The sequence below is a fragment of the Lampris incognitus genome, chromosome 10 (assembly GCF_029633865.1).
Source record: "Lampris incognitus isolate fLamInc1 chromosome 10, fLamInc1.hap2, whole genome shotgun sequence".
In the NCBI taxonomy this organism is placed as follows: Eukaryota; Metazoa; Chordata; class Actinopteri; order Lampriformes; family Lampridae; genus Lampris; species Lampris incognitus.
This window is the reverse complement of record NC_079220.1, coordinates 15,051,496-15,063,503: the sequence shown is the minus strand read 5'-3', so window position 1 is coordinate 15,063,503 and position 12,008 is coordinate 15,051,496.

The window sequence follows — 12,008 nt, the reverse complement described above, 5'->3', positions numbered from 1 at the left end:
CATAATCCTCACTGAACCTCCTCATCTCTTCTGAAACTAGCTGTGGCCCATTATCGCTAACTACAATTTCAGGGATACCAAAACGTGCAAATGTAGCCTTCAGCCTAGCTACAACCTGACTGCTAGTAGTTGTTGGTAGATTTAGGATCTCCAAAAACCTGGAATAATAGTCAGACACTATCAAGTAGTTTTGCTTTTTGTACTCACACAGGTCTATGCCAACTTTCTGCCATGGTCTGGATGGGAGCTCACTTGACATTAAAGGCTCTTTTCTCTGTGTGTTCTTGTGTTCTCTGCAGAATTGACATTGCTGTATCTTTGTTGTAATGTGCTCTGTCATTTTGGGCCACCACACTGACTGGCTAGCTCTCTCTCTGCACTTAACTATCCCCTGGTGCCCGTCGTGTATTCTGTCTAAGATCACCTCCCTCATCTCTGTGGGAATGACGATACGACTGCCTCTGATGACTAAACCATCTACCGCAGATAACTCCCCTCTCACCTGATAAAAGTCTCTGACTGTCTCCGGCACTTTATCGACATACTCAGGCCAGCCGTGTCTGATGAAGCCCCAACACTGTCTGGAGCTGCAGATCCCCATCCGTGCTCTGTTTTATCTCCTGCATCCTTTGAGGTGTGGCAGGCACCTGGCACACGATGGCATCAATGTGCGCTGCAACATCATCATGAGAAGCACCATCTCCGTAGCGCTGCTCTGGGCCTCTGGAGAGTGCATCAGCCACAGCTAAAGTTTTGCCTGGTGCGTATTCAGCCACTGCATTGAAACGCATCAGCCTCATTAACAGTCTCTGGCACCTAATGGGCACATTATCCAAGTCTTTGCTGTTCATGAGAGGCACTAGTGGTTTATGATCGGTGACAAGTCTGAAATTGTCAAGCCTAAACAAGTACTTCTCGAACCTTTCACATGCCCAGACGCTGGCTAAGTACTCTTTCTCGATCTGTGCGTACCTTGTCTCTGCGTCACTCAGCCGTCGGGAGCAGTAGGCCACGGGCTTCCAGTGTTCCCCGTGCTGCTGGAGCAGAACGCCTCCCAGCCCGTAGCTGCTGGCATCTGCTGACACCACCGTAGCCTTAGTGACGTCATAAAAGGTGAGTACCGGGGCGGTGGCGAGTGCTGCTTTAAGGTCTTGGAATGCTGTGTTCTGTGCAGGTCCCCACAGCCACTCTGTCGTTGCTTTAAGCAGTCCATAAAGCGGCTGACCTACAGTGGACAGCTCTGGGACGTATTTTGCCAAATAGTTCACCATCCCGAGGAACCTCTTGAGTTCCGTCATGTTCTGGGGCTGAGGAAAGTTCTCTATTCCGGCCACTTTGTCCGGGTCAGGTCTGATGCCTGCCTCGTTGATGATATGACCAAGGAAGCGGACTTGTTTCTGTTTGAACTTACATTTCGCTTGGTTCAGTTTGAGACCTGCTGTTTCAATGACCCCCAGCGCCTCTGCTAGGCGCCGGTCATGGATTTCCTTAGTCTCTCCATGTATAAGGATGTCATCCATGTACACCTCTGTGCCCTCTAGCCCGGTCAGAGTTTCCGCCATCTTTCTCTGGAAAATCTCTGGAGCACTCGTTATACCAAATGGAAGGCGGCAGAAAGCATACCTCCCAAATGGGGTGATGAAAGTGGTGAGCCCCCTGCTGTCTTCATGCAAGGGGATCTGGTAAAACCCACTTGCTGCATCCAACGTTGTGAAGAACTTTGACCCTGCGAGCCTTGGCATTATTTCCTCCATAGTGGGCAGCACGTATTTCTCACGTTTCACCACTCGATTCAGCCTCCTGAGGTCAGCGCAGCAGCGAACCTCTTTCTTGTTCGGTTTCAGCACCGGCACCATAGCGGCGCACCATTCTGTGGGCTGAGTCACTTTTTCAATAATGCCCTCATTTTCCATGCGCTGCAGTTCTTTCTTAACCAGTGGTACAAGTGGCAGTGGTATCCGTCTGGCTGTATGCACCGCGTATGGCTGGGCACCCTCCACCAGAGCTATTTTCACTGGGTCTGTTTTCAGCAGTCCACTTGAACCGAAAACTCCACTGACCTCATTCATCCGCTTCACTAGACCCATCTCCACTGCCTCTGGACGACTCACCAGACAGCTGCCTCTCCCCTTGATCACATACACTGGAAAGGAGTATTGTTTCTCCTTGTAGTTGGTTGTGGCTTGAAACTGTCCTATGCAGCTGATGTTTCCACCTGGGCTTATGAAGCATGTGTCAGGAGGTCCCAGTTTTATGTTTGGCTTCAGCTTTTTAAATGTCCCTTGGTTGATAACAGTAGCGTCAGCCCCCGTGTCAATTTTAAAGGTTATGGGTACATCACTTATTGTTAAACTAACAGTCCAATCTTCCTGACTGCTCTCTTTGCCAACTTCTCCCAGAAAGTACAGCTGTTTAACCTCTTCAGTGACTTCTCTCACCGCTTTAGAGTGACATACACGCTCCCAATGTCCCTTTTTATGACACTTGTTGCACTTACTGTTCGTTGCAGGACACTTCCGCTCATCGGTGTGCTGCGTCTTGCCGCACCTCCCGCATTCATCTACTTTGTTGGTTGCAGGTCTGCTGCCACCATGACGCTGTCCGCCCTTTTTGTTTTGGCGTTCGTCCCGCCATCGGACAACATTGACGTTAGCCAGCTGGGCCTCTGGTTGGTTAGCTTGGAGGCTGAGCTGCTTTGTTATTGCCTCCGCCTGGCGCACTTGTTCAATGACTTTCACACGAGTAAGGTCCGCTGTGAGCTGGAACTGACGGGAGAGCACCTTATCTTTTATGCCCACTACCAGACGATCTCTGATATGTTCATCCCTCTTGTCCCCAAACTCACAGTGTTCAGACAGCTCATACAATGTCCGGATGTACATCTCCGCTGTCTATCCTGGCTGCTGGCTACGTTGATAGAAGCACGCCCTCTCATGTATGATGTTACGGCGGGGAATAAAGTAGTCGTCGAACCTTTTCAGTACGATATCATAGTCCACTTTATCACCCTCCGCCGCGAAGTCAAACGAGCTGAATATCTTTTCAGCCTCGCTTCCCATTGCATAAATCAGCGAACTCACTTGAATCTCCCCGTCGTCTTTATCCAGCTTTGTCGCGAGCCTGAAGCGCGAAAACCGTTGTTTCCACTCCGGCCATTCAACGGGGCAGTCAAACTTGAATTCACTCGGCGGATTAAACTTCGGCATGACCGCTCGTGTTCAGATACACAGACTATTCTGACACCATGTAATGTCCGTAGACGCCTTGTCTTACTGACATAAGAATAATTCAAGAACGAGCCGACTTCGTAGGTTCTTAACTGTGTAGCTTTTACTAGCGTTCATCCGACATACAACCTTCATAACATGCGCTTCTAACTTCCTGTATACGTCACACGCACTGCACGTACACCCGTGAGTAGGTCAAGTTAAACAAGTGACCTTTCATTCATTACAAATTGTGTTTGTAGGGACGCCCGACCAAGACACGGGGACCATAGGGGATTTGAATCGGTGATCCCCGTGTTGGTAGGCAACGGAATAGACCGCCATGCTATCCGGACGCCCCATGAGAGTCGTTTTATTTTGCCAACTACACAGTCCCATTCCCCGCTGGGATAACTGGACGTGCTAAAATCGGTCTAGTCAAACTTGTTGAGCTTGCCAACATCGATGAACTTCTCGGTTGAATCCCACCATCACCACGTCACGGTCTTTGGCCAAATCCCCCCGGCCATTTTACAGCATGGAGCGTTAATCTGCTTGCCTGGGTCCAGACCTTTGAATCAGCCCACTTCGACGAGTTGACTGAATCTGGTCTGGCACCGTGACATGAAACAGCCGTTTCTCGGTTGAAAAAGTGATTATCCAATGAGCGCCGCGGGGGACTAACGATTAGCCAATCAGCGCCATGGGTGGGACTAACGCCATTGTCAAGCTTTTGCCAATGTGCGAATCTTCAACCCTGACAAGTCGTCGAAATCCTGACACAAATCCTCCCCGAATAGCCACAGGGTCTATAGACGTGCCCCCTTGTTTACATGCGCCAAATGTGCGTGCGCCACGAGGCGTTTGTAAACGTTACTAAGTTCATTTCGAAGAGTTCATCGTGGAGAATTTGATTTAAAACGGAACGAAATGCCTCACAGTTGTTGCGCTGTCGGTTGTTCAAATCATAAAGATGGTCAAAACAAGCATCTGCATTTTTATCGCATGCCGAAAGGGAAAACTCCAATCGAAAAACGATGTGGTCAGAAGAACAGATATCAAAATTGAAGATTTGCGGAGAACATTTCATATCTGGTAGACAGTATCCGTTTCTTACACAAATAAGTATTGTGATTGAACATACGTAAGTAACAGCTCTATGTCATGTGCATATACGCCAGGCAAGGGAGTCGCGATTAATACCGTGCTTTATTCAGCCATCTGCTTCCAGTACAGAGTAGAACAATCCCCCCAGAATGCCCCTGTACAGAACCAAGCTAAAACATATACACTCACTGGCCACTTTATTAGGTACACCTTGCTAGTACCGGGTTGGACCCCCTTTTGCCTTCAGAACTGCCTTAATCCTTCGTGGCATAGATTCAACAAGGTACTGGAAACATTCCTCAGAGAGTTTGGTCCATATTGACATGATAGCATCACGCAGTTGCTGCAGATTTGTCGGCTGCACATCCATGATGCGAATCTCCCGGTCCACCACATCCCAAAGGTGCTCTATTGGATTGAGATCTGGTGACTGTGGAGGCCATTTGAGTACAGTGAACTCATTGTCATGTTCAAGAAACCAGTCTGAGATGATTCGAGCTTTATGACATGGCGCGTTATCCTGCTGGAAGTAGCCATCAGAAGATGGGAACACTGTGGTCATAAAGGGATGGACATGGTCAGCAACAATACTCATGTAGGCTGTGGCGTTGACACGATGCTCAATTGGTACTAAGGGGCCCAAAGTGTGCCAAGAAAATATCCCCCACACCATTACACCACCACCACCAGCCTGAACCGTTGATACAAGGCAGGATGGATCCATGCTTTCATGTTGTTGACGCCAAATTCTGACCCTACCATCCGAAAGTCGCAGCAGAAATCGAGAATCATCAGACCAGGCAACGTTTTTCCAATCTTCTATTGTCCACTTTTGGTGAGCCTGTGCGAATTGTAGCCTCAGCTTCCTGTTCTTAGCTGACAGGAGTGGCACCCGGTGTGGTATTCTGCTGCTGTAGCCCATCTGCCTCAAGGTTCGACGTGTTGTGCGTTCAGAGATGCTCTTCTGCATACCTCGGTTGTAATGAGTGGTTATTTGAGTTACTGTTGCCTTTCTATCAGCTCGAACCAGTCTGGCCATTCTCCTCTGACCTCTGGCATCAACAAGGCATTTTCGCCCACAGAACTGCCGCTCACTGGATATTTTCTCTTTTTCGGACCATTCTCTGTAAACCCTAGAGATGGTTGTGCGTGAAAATCCCAGTAGATCAGCAGTTTCTGAAATACTCAGACCAGCCCGTCTGGCACCAACAACCATGCCACGTTCAAAGTCACTTAAATCACCTTTCTTCCCCATTCTGATGCTCGGTTTGAACTGCAGCAGATCGTCTTTACCATGTCTACATGCCTAAATGCATTGAGTTGCTGCCATGTGATTGGCTGATTAGAAATTTGCGTTAACGAGCAGTTGGACAGGTGTGCCTAATAAAGTGGCCGGTGAGTGTAGGTGCGTGCCCCTCCTCTTACGTACACAGCATGCTGGGCACTGTAGTTCTCATCACATCTCCCTCCTTTTAAAGAACATGTATGTTCCAATGGAAACAATTAAATTGCTAGATTAGAAAACATAGCAACAGCAATACCATATTAGCAATTTGCTAATTAACAGCATAACAGCTAACAATGAAGACATGCACTTCAAAAATTCAAAAATTAACCTGAAGGGTGGGGTAGACTGCCCAGCCCTTCGACTGAGTGTGGGGATTATTCAGCCCCATTGCTCACTCAGTATCTAAACATCATACCGCTTTGGGGGTTTTACAACTCTGCCACTGGAGGTGATGGTGAACCCAGAGGGCCTTGCTGGCACGTCCGGCTCCGTGGGAGTGCCTGATGAGGTGACGACCGCTGGGCTGAGTTGTTCCTGCTGCAAGTCATTGCTGTCTCTGGCTGGTTGGGTTGCAACAGTTGCAGGGGCAGGCATGGATTGCAGGTGCCTGCGGTTCCGTCTGAAGACAGCCCCGCCTTCCGTACGCACCGTGTAGGAGCGTGGCTCACCTGAGGGATTCACCACGACTGCGGGCATGTACCACCCCTTTTGCCTGTCTAGTTTGACTCGTACCCTCTCACCTGAGTGCAGTTCGGTTAGGGCACGTGCAGAGTGTCTCCTGTCGAAGAAAAACTTATAAGCCTCTTTTGCCCTTCTGTCATTCTTCTCCACCTCCTTGTGGTCGAAGAGCTGTGGCTGGAGTTTCCTCTCCAGCACAGGCATGTTGGTCCGGATCTGGCGGCCGGTTATGAGCTGCGTGGGGCTCGCACCTGTGGCAGCAATTGGTGTGGCGCGGTAGCACATCAGCGCCAGGTGTGGGTCAGGCTGCCGCAAAATTCTTTTGGCTGTCCCAACGGCCCTTTCGGCAGCTCCATTTGCCTGGGGGAAGTGGGGGCTGCTGGTTGCGTGGCGGAAATCATAGTTCCTACAAAACTGCCTAAATTCGGCTGACGTAAACTGTGTGGCATTGTCACTAATGAGTTCCCCAGGGACGCCCCATCATGCGAACATACCTTTCAGCTGTTCAATCACCTGTAGACTGGAGGTGGTCCATAGCTGGGCGATCTCAATGTCCCTGGAATAATAATCAACCACCACCAGGTAGTTTTTTCCATCCTGCTCCCAAAGGTCTGCCCCAATCTTGTGCCATGGGCCGGGCGGCAGTGGTGTTGTACGTAGGGGCTCTTTGTACTGTGAGGGCTTATTGATTTGGCAGAATGTGCACTGTGTAACTTTCCGGTAAATGTCCGATCCGATGCTGGGCCACCAGACAGACATCCTGGCTCTTTCACGACACTTTGTAAGGCCTTGGTGCCCTTCGTGAATCCTGTGTAGGATGTCTTCCTGATACACGGGGGGAATTACAATCCTGTCTTGGTACAGGAGCAGCCCGTCTGCTTCGGACAGCGATGCCCTCGCAGCGTGGTAGCCATGCAGATAAAAGGGCACGTGCCTCGGCCATCCCTCTCTGGTGTACCCGATCACCCTCTGCATTGTGTCGTCCTGATGCGTGGCCTGCTTTAACATGTCCAGCTTCGTGCTCGACACCGGTTTGGTTTCGATCACAGCTTCAACATGCGCATGCATATTCCCGTATGTGTCTGCCCCGCAGCCGTCCTGGAGTGGGTTCCTGGAAAGGGCGTCGGCCACCACCAGCTGTGAACCCGGAACATACACTGCTCTGGGGTTAAAACGCATTAGACGAATTAGAAGCTGCTGGCATCTCGGCGGCACTTTGTCCAGATCATATGCATTAATGAGGGGGGCCAGGGGCTTGTGGTCTGTCTGTAAGCTAAACTCAGCTAAGCCTAACAGATAACTGGAAAACCGCTCACAGGCCCACACCCCTGCAAGGCATTCCTTCTCTAACTGAGAGTATCTCTTCTCTGCATCTGTGAGAGTTATGGAGCAGAAGGCAACAGGCTGAACTTTGTCCCCCTGAACCTGCAACAGTGCTGCCCCCAGCCCGTAACTACTAGTGTCCGTGCTCACAATGGTGGGCCTTGCTACATCATAGTATGCCAGGGCAGGAGTGGAAGACAACATTGCTTTAACCTTGGTGAAGGCTTGCTGTTGGGGCTCCCCCCACTGCCACTCTGCATCTTTCTTCAGCAGCTCACTCACCGGGTGTAGCACAGATGACGGTTCGAGTAGAAATCTCCCCAGATAATTTACCATACCCAGCTACTGTCTCACCTGAGGGACATGCATGTCTGAGATGGCCTTCACCTTGCCTGGATCTGGTTTGATGCCGTCTTTGCTGATGATGTGCCCGAAATATTGCAACTCACTCTTGCTGAAGCGGCATTTCTCCCGGTTAAGCTTCAGCCCCGATGTTTTGATTGTCTGCAGTACCGCCTCCAAGTTTCTATCGTGCTCGTCCTGGTCCTTGCCGTACACGAGTATGTCATCCATGACGACGACCGTGCCCTTGTGGTCTCTCAGCAGAATGCACATTTCCCTCTGGAAGATCTCCGGTGCCGATGTGATGCCGAACGGGAGCCGCTGGAAACAGAACCGGCCTCTGGGAGTAATGAAAGTGGTTAGTTTTACACATCTGGGATCTAGCGGAATTTGCCAGAAGCCAGACGATGCGTCTAGCGTTGTGAAAACCCCTGCCCCTGCTAACTTGGGCATAATGTCCTCCAGCGTGGGAAGCATAAACCGCTCACGCTTAACAGCCTGGTTTAACCGCTTAAGGTCCACACAGATCCATATCTTGCCGTTCTTTTTGACTACGGGCACCATGAGTGCACACCACTCTGTGGGCTCGGTCACTTCTGTGATGATCCCCAAGGACTGCATGCGTTGCAGCTCGTCATCCACCTTTGGCATGAGAGGGAAAGGGACACTGCGTGGCATACTGAGGGCATAAGGCTGTATATTGGGCTTAAGCTCAATCATGAAAGGTTCACAATTAAGCAATCCAATGTCCCCGAAAACATCTTCGCTAACCTGATCTGTTCTAAAAACTAGGCCCATTTCACATGCAGCTCTGCGACTCAATAGATTGTTGGCATTTGGCCCTTTTATCACAAAAATCCCAATTTTGTGCATCTTCCCCCGTCTCTCCGTGCACGCCACAAATTTCCCCGCACACTGCAGTGCTCCCCCTGGACTTCTCAGGTCGATTGGTGTTTTAAACAGCTGTGGCCGTTCAGGCAGTGACCTATATGCAGTCTGTGACATGGTAGTGATGTCCCCCCCTGTATCGATTTTAAAATTAACCAACTTGCCGCAGATCGGTAACCCCACTTGCCACCTTTTCTCAAAATCCATCCCCTCAATGCAACCGAGAAAGTAGGGGCGGCTTTCACTTTCCACTTTGCCCTCATACGCATCATCCTGGTAAACAACCTCCCTCTGTCACGTATCGGGAAAGAACCCAAAAGCAGACGGGACAACCAGGTAAGGGAAGAATCAAGTCTTTATTGAAGTGACCGATCTCAGGGGTAGAGCAGGAGTTGGCTCAGTGGCAGGTAGTCAGGCAGGCAGAAGTCCATGAAAGGCGACGTTCCAGCGAAGACTGGTCCACAGTGGAGGCTTTTTAAGGGTGATGGCGATCGCTTTGATGTCAAGGGAGAGCGGCGATCGCTTTGATGGCCAGCTGGTGTACTGGGGTGAAGGGGGGGGGGTCAGCAGGTGTCAAGGGTGATCGCTTTGATGTCAAGGGCGAGAGGCTGATTGCTTTGATGTCAAGGGAGAGAGGGCGTGACCAGCTGGTGTACCGGGGTGAAGGGGGGGGGTCAGCAGGTGTCAAGGGCGATCGCTTTGATGTCAAGGGCGAGAGACTGTGACAGTACCCCCTCTCCGAGGGGCGCCACCGGGTGACCTACCAGCCCCATCAGGGTGCGTCCTGTGGAAGTCCCGGATGAGGTTCGCGTCCAGGACAAGGCGACGAGGGACCCAACACCTCTCCTCCGGGCCATATCCCTCCCAGTCCATGAGATACTGCAGGCCGCGACCGCGGCGACGAGAGTCCAGGAGATGACGAACGGTGTAAGCCGGATGATCGTTGATCATACGAGGAGGTGGGGGTGGAGGGGCCAGAGGAACTAGAGGGCTGGTAGAGACAGGTTTGAGGCAGGACACATGGAAGGAAGGGTGAACCCGAAGGGTGAACCCGGAGAGTGCGGGGCAGCTTCAGACGGACCACAGAGGGGTTAATGACTTTGACAATGGGAAAGGGACCAATATACCTGGGGGACAGTTTTTTAGCGTCCGATTTCAAGGGTAGATCCTTGGTAGAGAGCCATACCTGGTCACCGGGGGAGTAGTCCAGAGCAGGGGTGTGATGACGATCCGCCAAGCGCTGGTAACGGCCGGAGGCCCTGAGCAGTGCAGCACGGGCTCGCCGCCAGGTCCGACGGCACCGACGGACATGGGCCTGGACAGACGGAACCGGAATGTCTACCTCTTGAGAAGGAAAAAGGGGAGGCTGATAGCCGTAAAGGCATTGAAAAGGGGACAATCCAGTAGCAGACGATGGCAAGGTGTTATGGGCATATTCTACCCAGGGAAGTTGTGAGGACCAAGAGGATGGGTTGGCAGACACCAGACAGCGGAGAACAGTCGCCAATGCCTGGTTGGCCCTCTCAGCCTGGCCGTTGGTCTGAGGATGGAACCCCGATGACAGGCTGACGGTGGCACCGATGGCAGAGCAGTAAGCCTTCCAGACAGCAGAAGTGAACTGAGGGCCACGGTCAGACACTATATCACGGGGAAGACCGTGGACCCGGAAAACCTCCCTGACCAGCAGATCCACAGTCTCTCGTGCCGAAGGCAGTTTAGACAAGGGCAAAAAGTGAACAAATTTACTGAAGCGATTAACAACAGTCAGTACAACGGTGTTACTGTCGGAGGCGGGCAGACCAGAGACGAAATCCAAGGACAGCTGCGACCAGGGACGGTGTGGAACAGGCAGGGGGCGCAGCAGACCGGCACTGGCACGAGTGGAGGGCTTATTCTGGGCACAAACAGGACAGGCAGAAACAAAAGACCCAGTATCCTCCGTCATGGAAGGCCACCAGAACCGCCTACAGAGGAAGGCTAGGGTACGGGTTACTCCAGGATGGCAGGTGAGTTTGGAAGAGTGAGCCCACTGCAACACACTAGATTTAACAGCATCTGGAACAAACAAGCGCCCGGGGGGACCGTTACCTGGGTCAGGCTGAGTCTGTTGTGCTGCCATGACCTCCCTCTCAATGTGCCAGGTGACAGCCGCAACCGCAACCACACAGGTAGAGGGAACGATGGTGTCAGGTTGGAGCTTGGGCTCAGACTCCTCCCCATGCACACGAGACAGAGCATCGGGCTTGGCATTCCTGGAGCCAGGTCTGTACGTCAAAGAAAAATTAAAACGACCAAAAAAGAGAGAGGGCGTGACCAGCTGGTGTACCGGGGTGAAGGGGGGGGGTCAGCAGGTGTCAAGGGCGATCGCTTTGATGTCAAGGGCGAGAGACTGTGACACCCTCACGTCTCTGGTTTTGCATACGGCAGCAAAATGTCCCAGCTTGTCGCATTTCCTGCAACGCCTGTTGCGTGCAGGGCATTCCTGCTGCTGCCCGTGCGCGCGATTACCTCGGGGGCAGGCTGTTTTGGGCCACTGTGCGTTTCCGTCGCCCTTATGGTAGTGGTTGCTAGCGTTACTGCGGTGGCGGTTGGCATTGGCGCCCTGTGCTTTGCTAACTGCATTCAGTTCAGCTGTAATTCCTTCCACATTTTGCTGTTTAACCAGCTCGAATTGACGGGCCATTTGCTCCGCTTTTCCTAGCGTGAGCTCATCTTCCATCTGCAACTTCTGTGACAATTCTCGGTCAGCAACTCCGATCACAACTCTATCACGAATATGCACTTCCTTTAATGCCCCGAACTCGCAGTGTTCTGCCAACTCATATAAACTCCTCACAAACAGTGGCGCCCCCAAGGGGTGGCCAGGGGTGGCCACGGCCACCCTGATAATATCCCTGGCCCCCCCGCTGGCCCCCCAGCCACGAGTCGCAGAAGCAGAATATGCTTCTGATTATGCATAATATGCTTCTATCTGATATTTTACATTAGGTGCTGTTCATTTAAATCAATAATGGATATTTTTCTTAACTCTCATATTGACAGTTTTCAGCTAGCCTATAAAGTATACTACAACAGCATAATACAATTCCCGAAATTCAGTCATGGCTTTTGGTTTTGGTGTGCCACCCCAAGATTTTCAGTGGCCCCATTTGGCCACCCCTATAAAAAATTTCTGG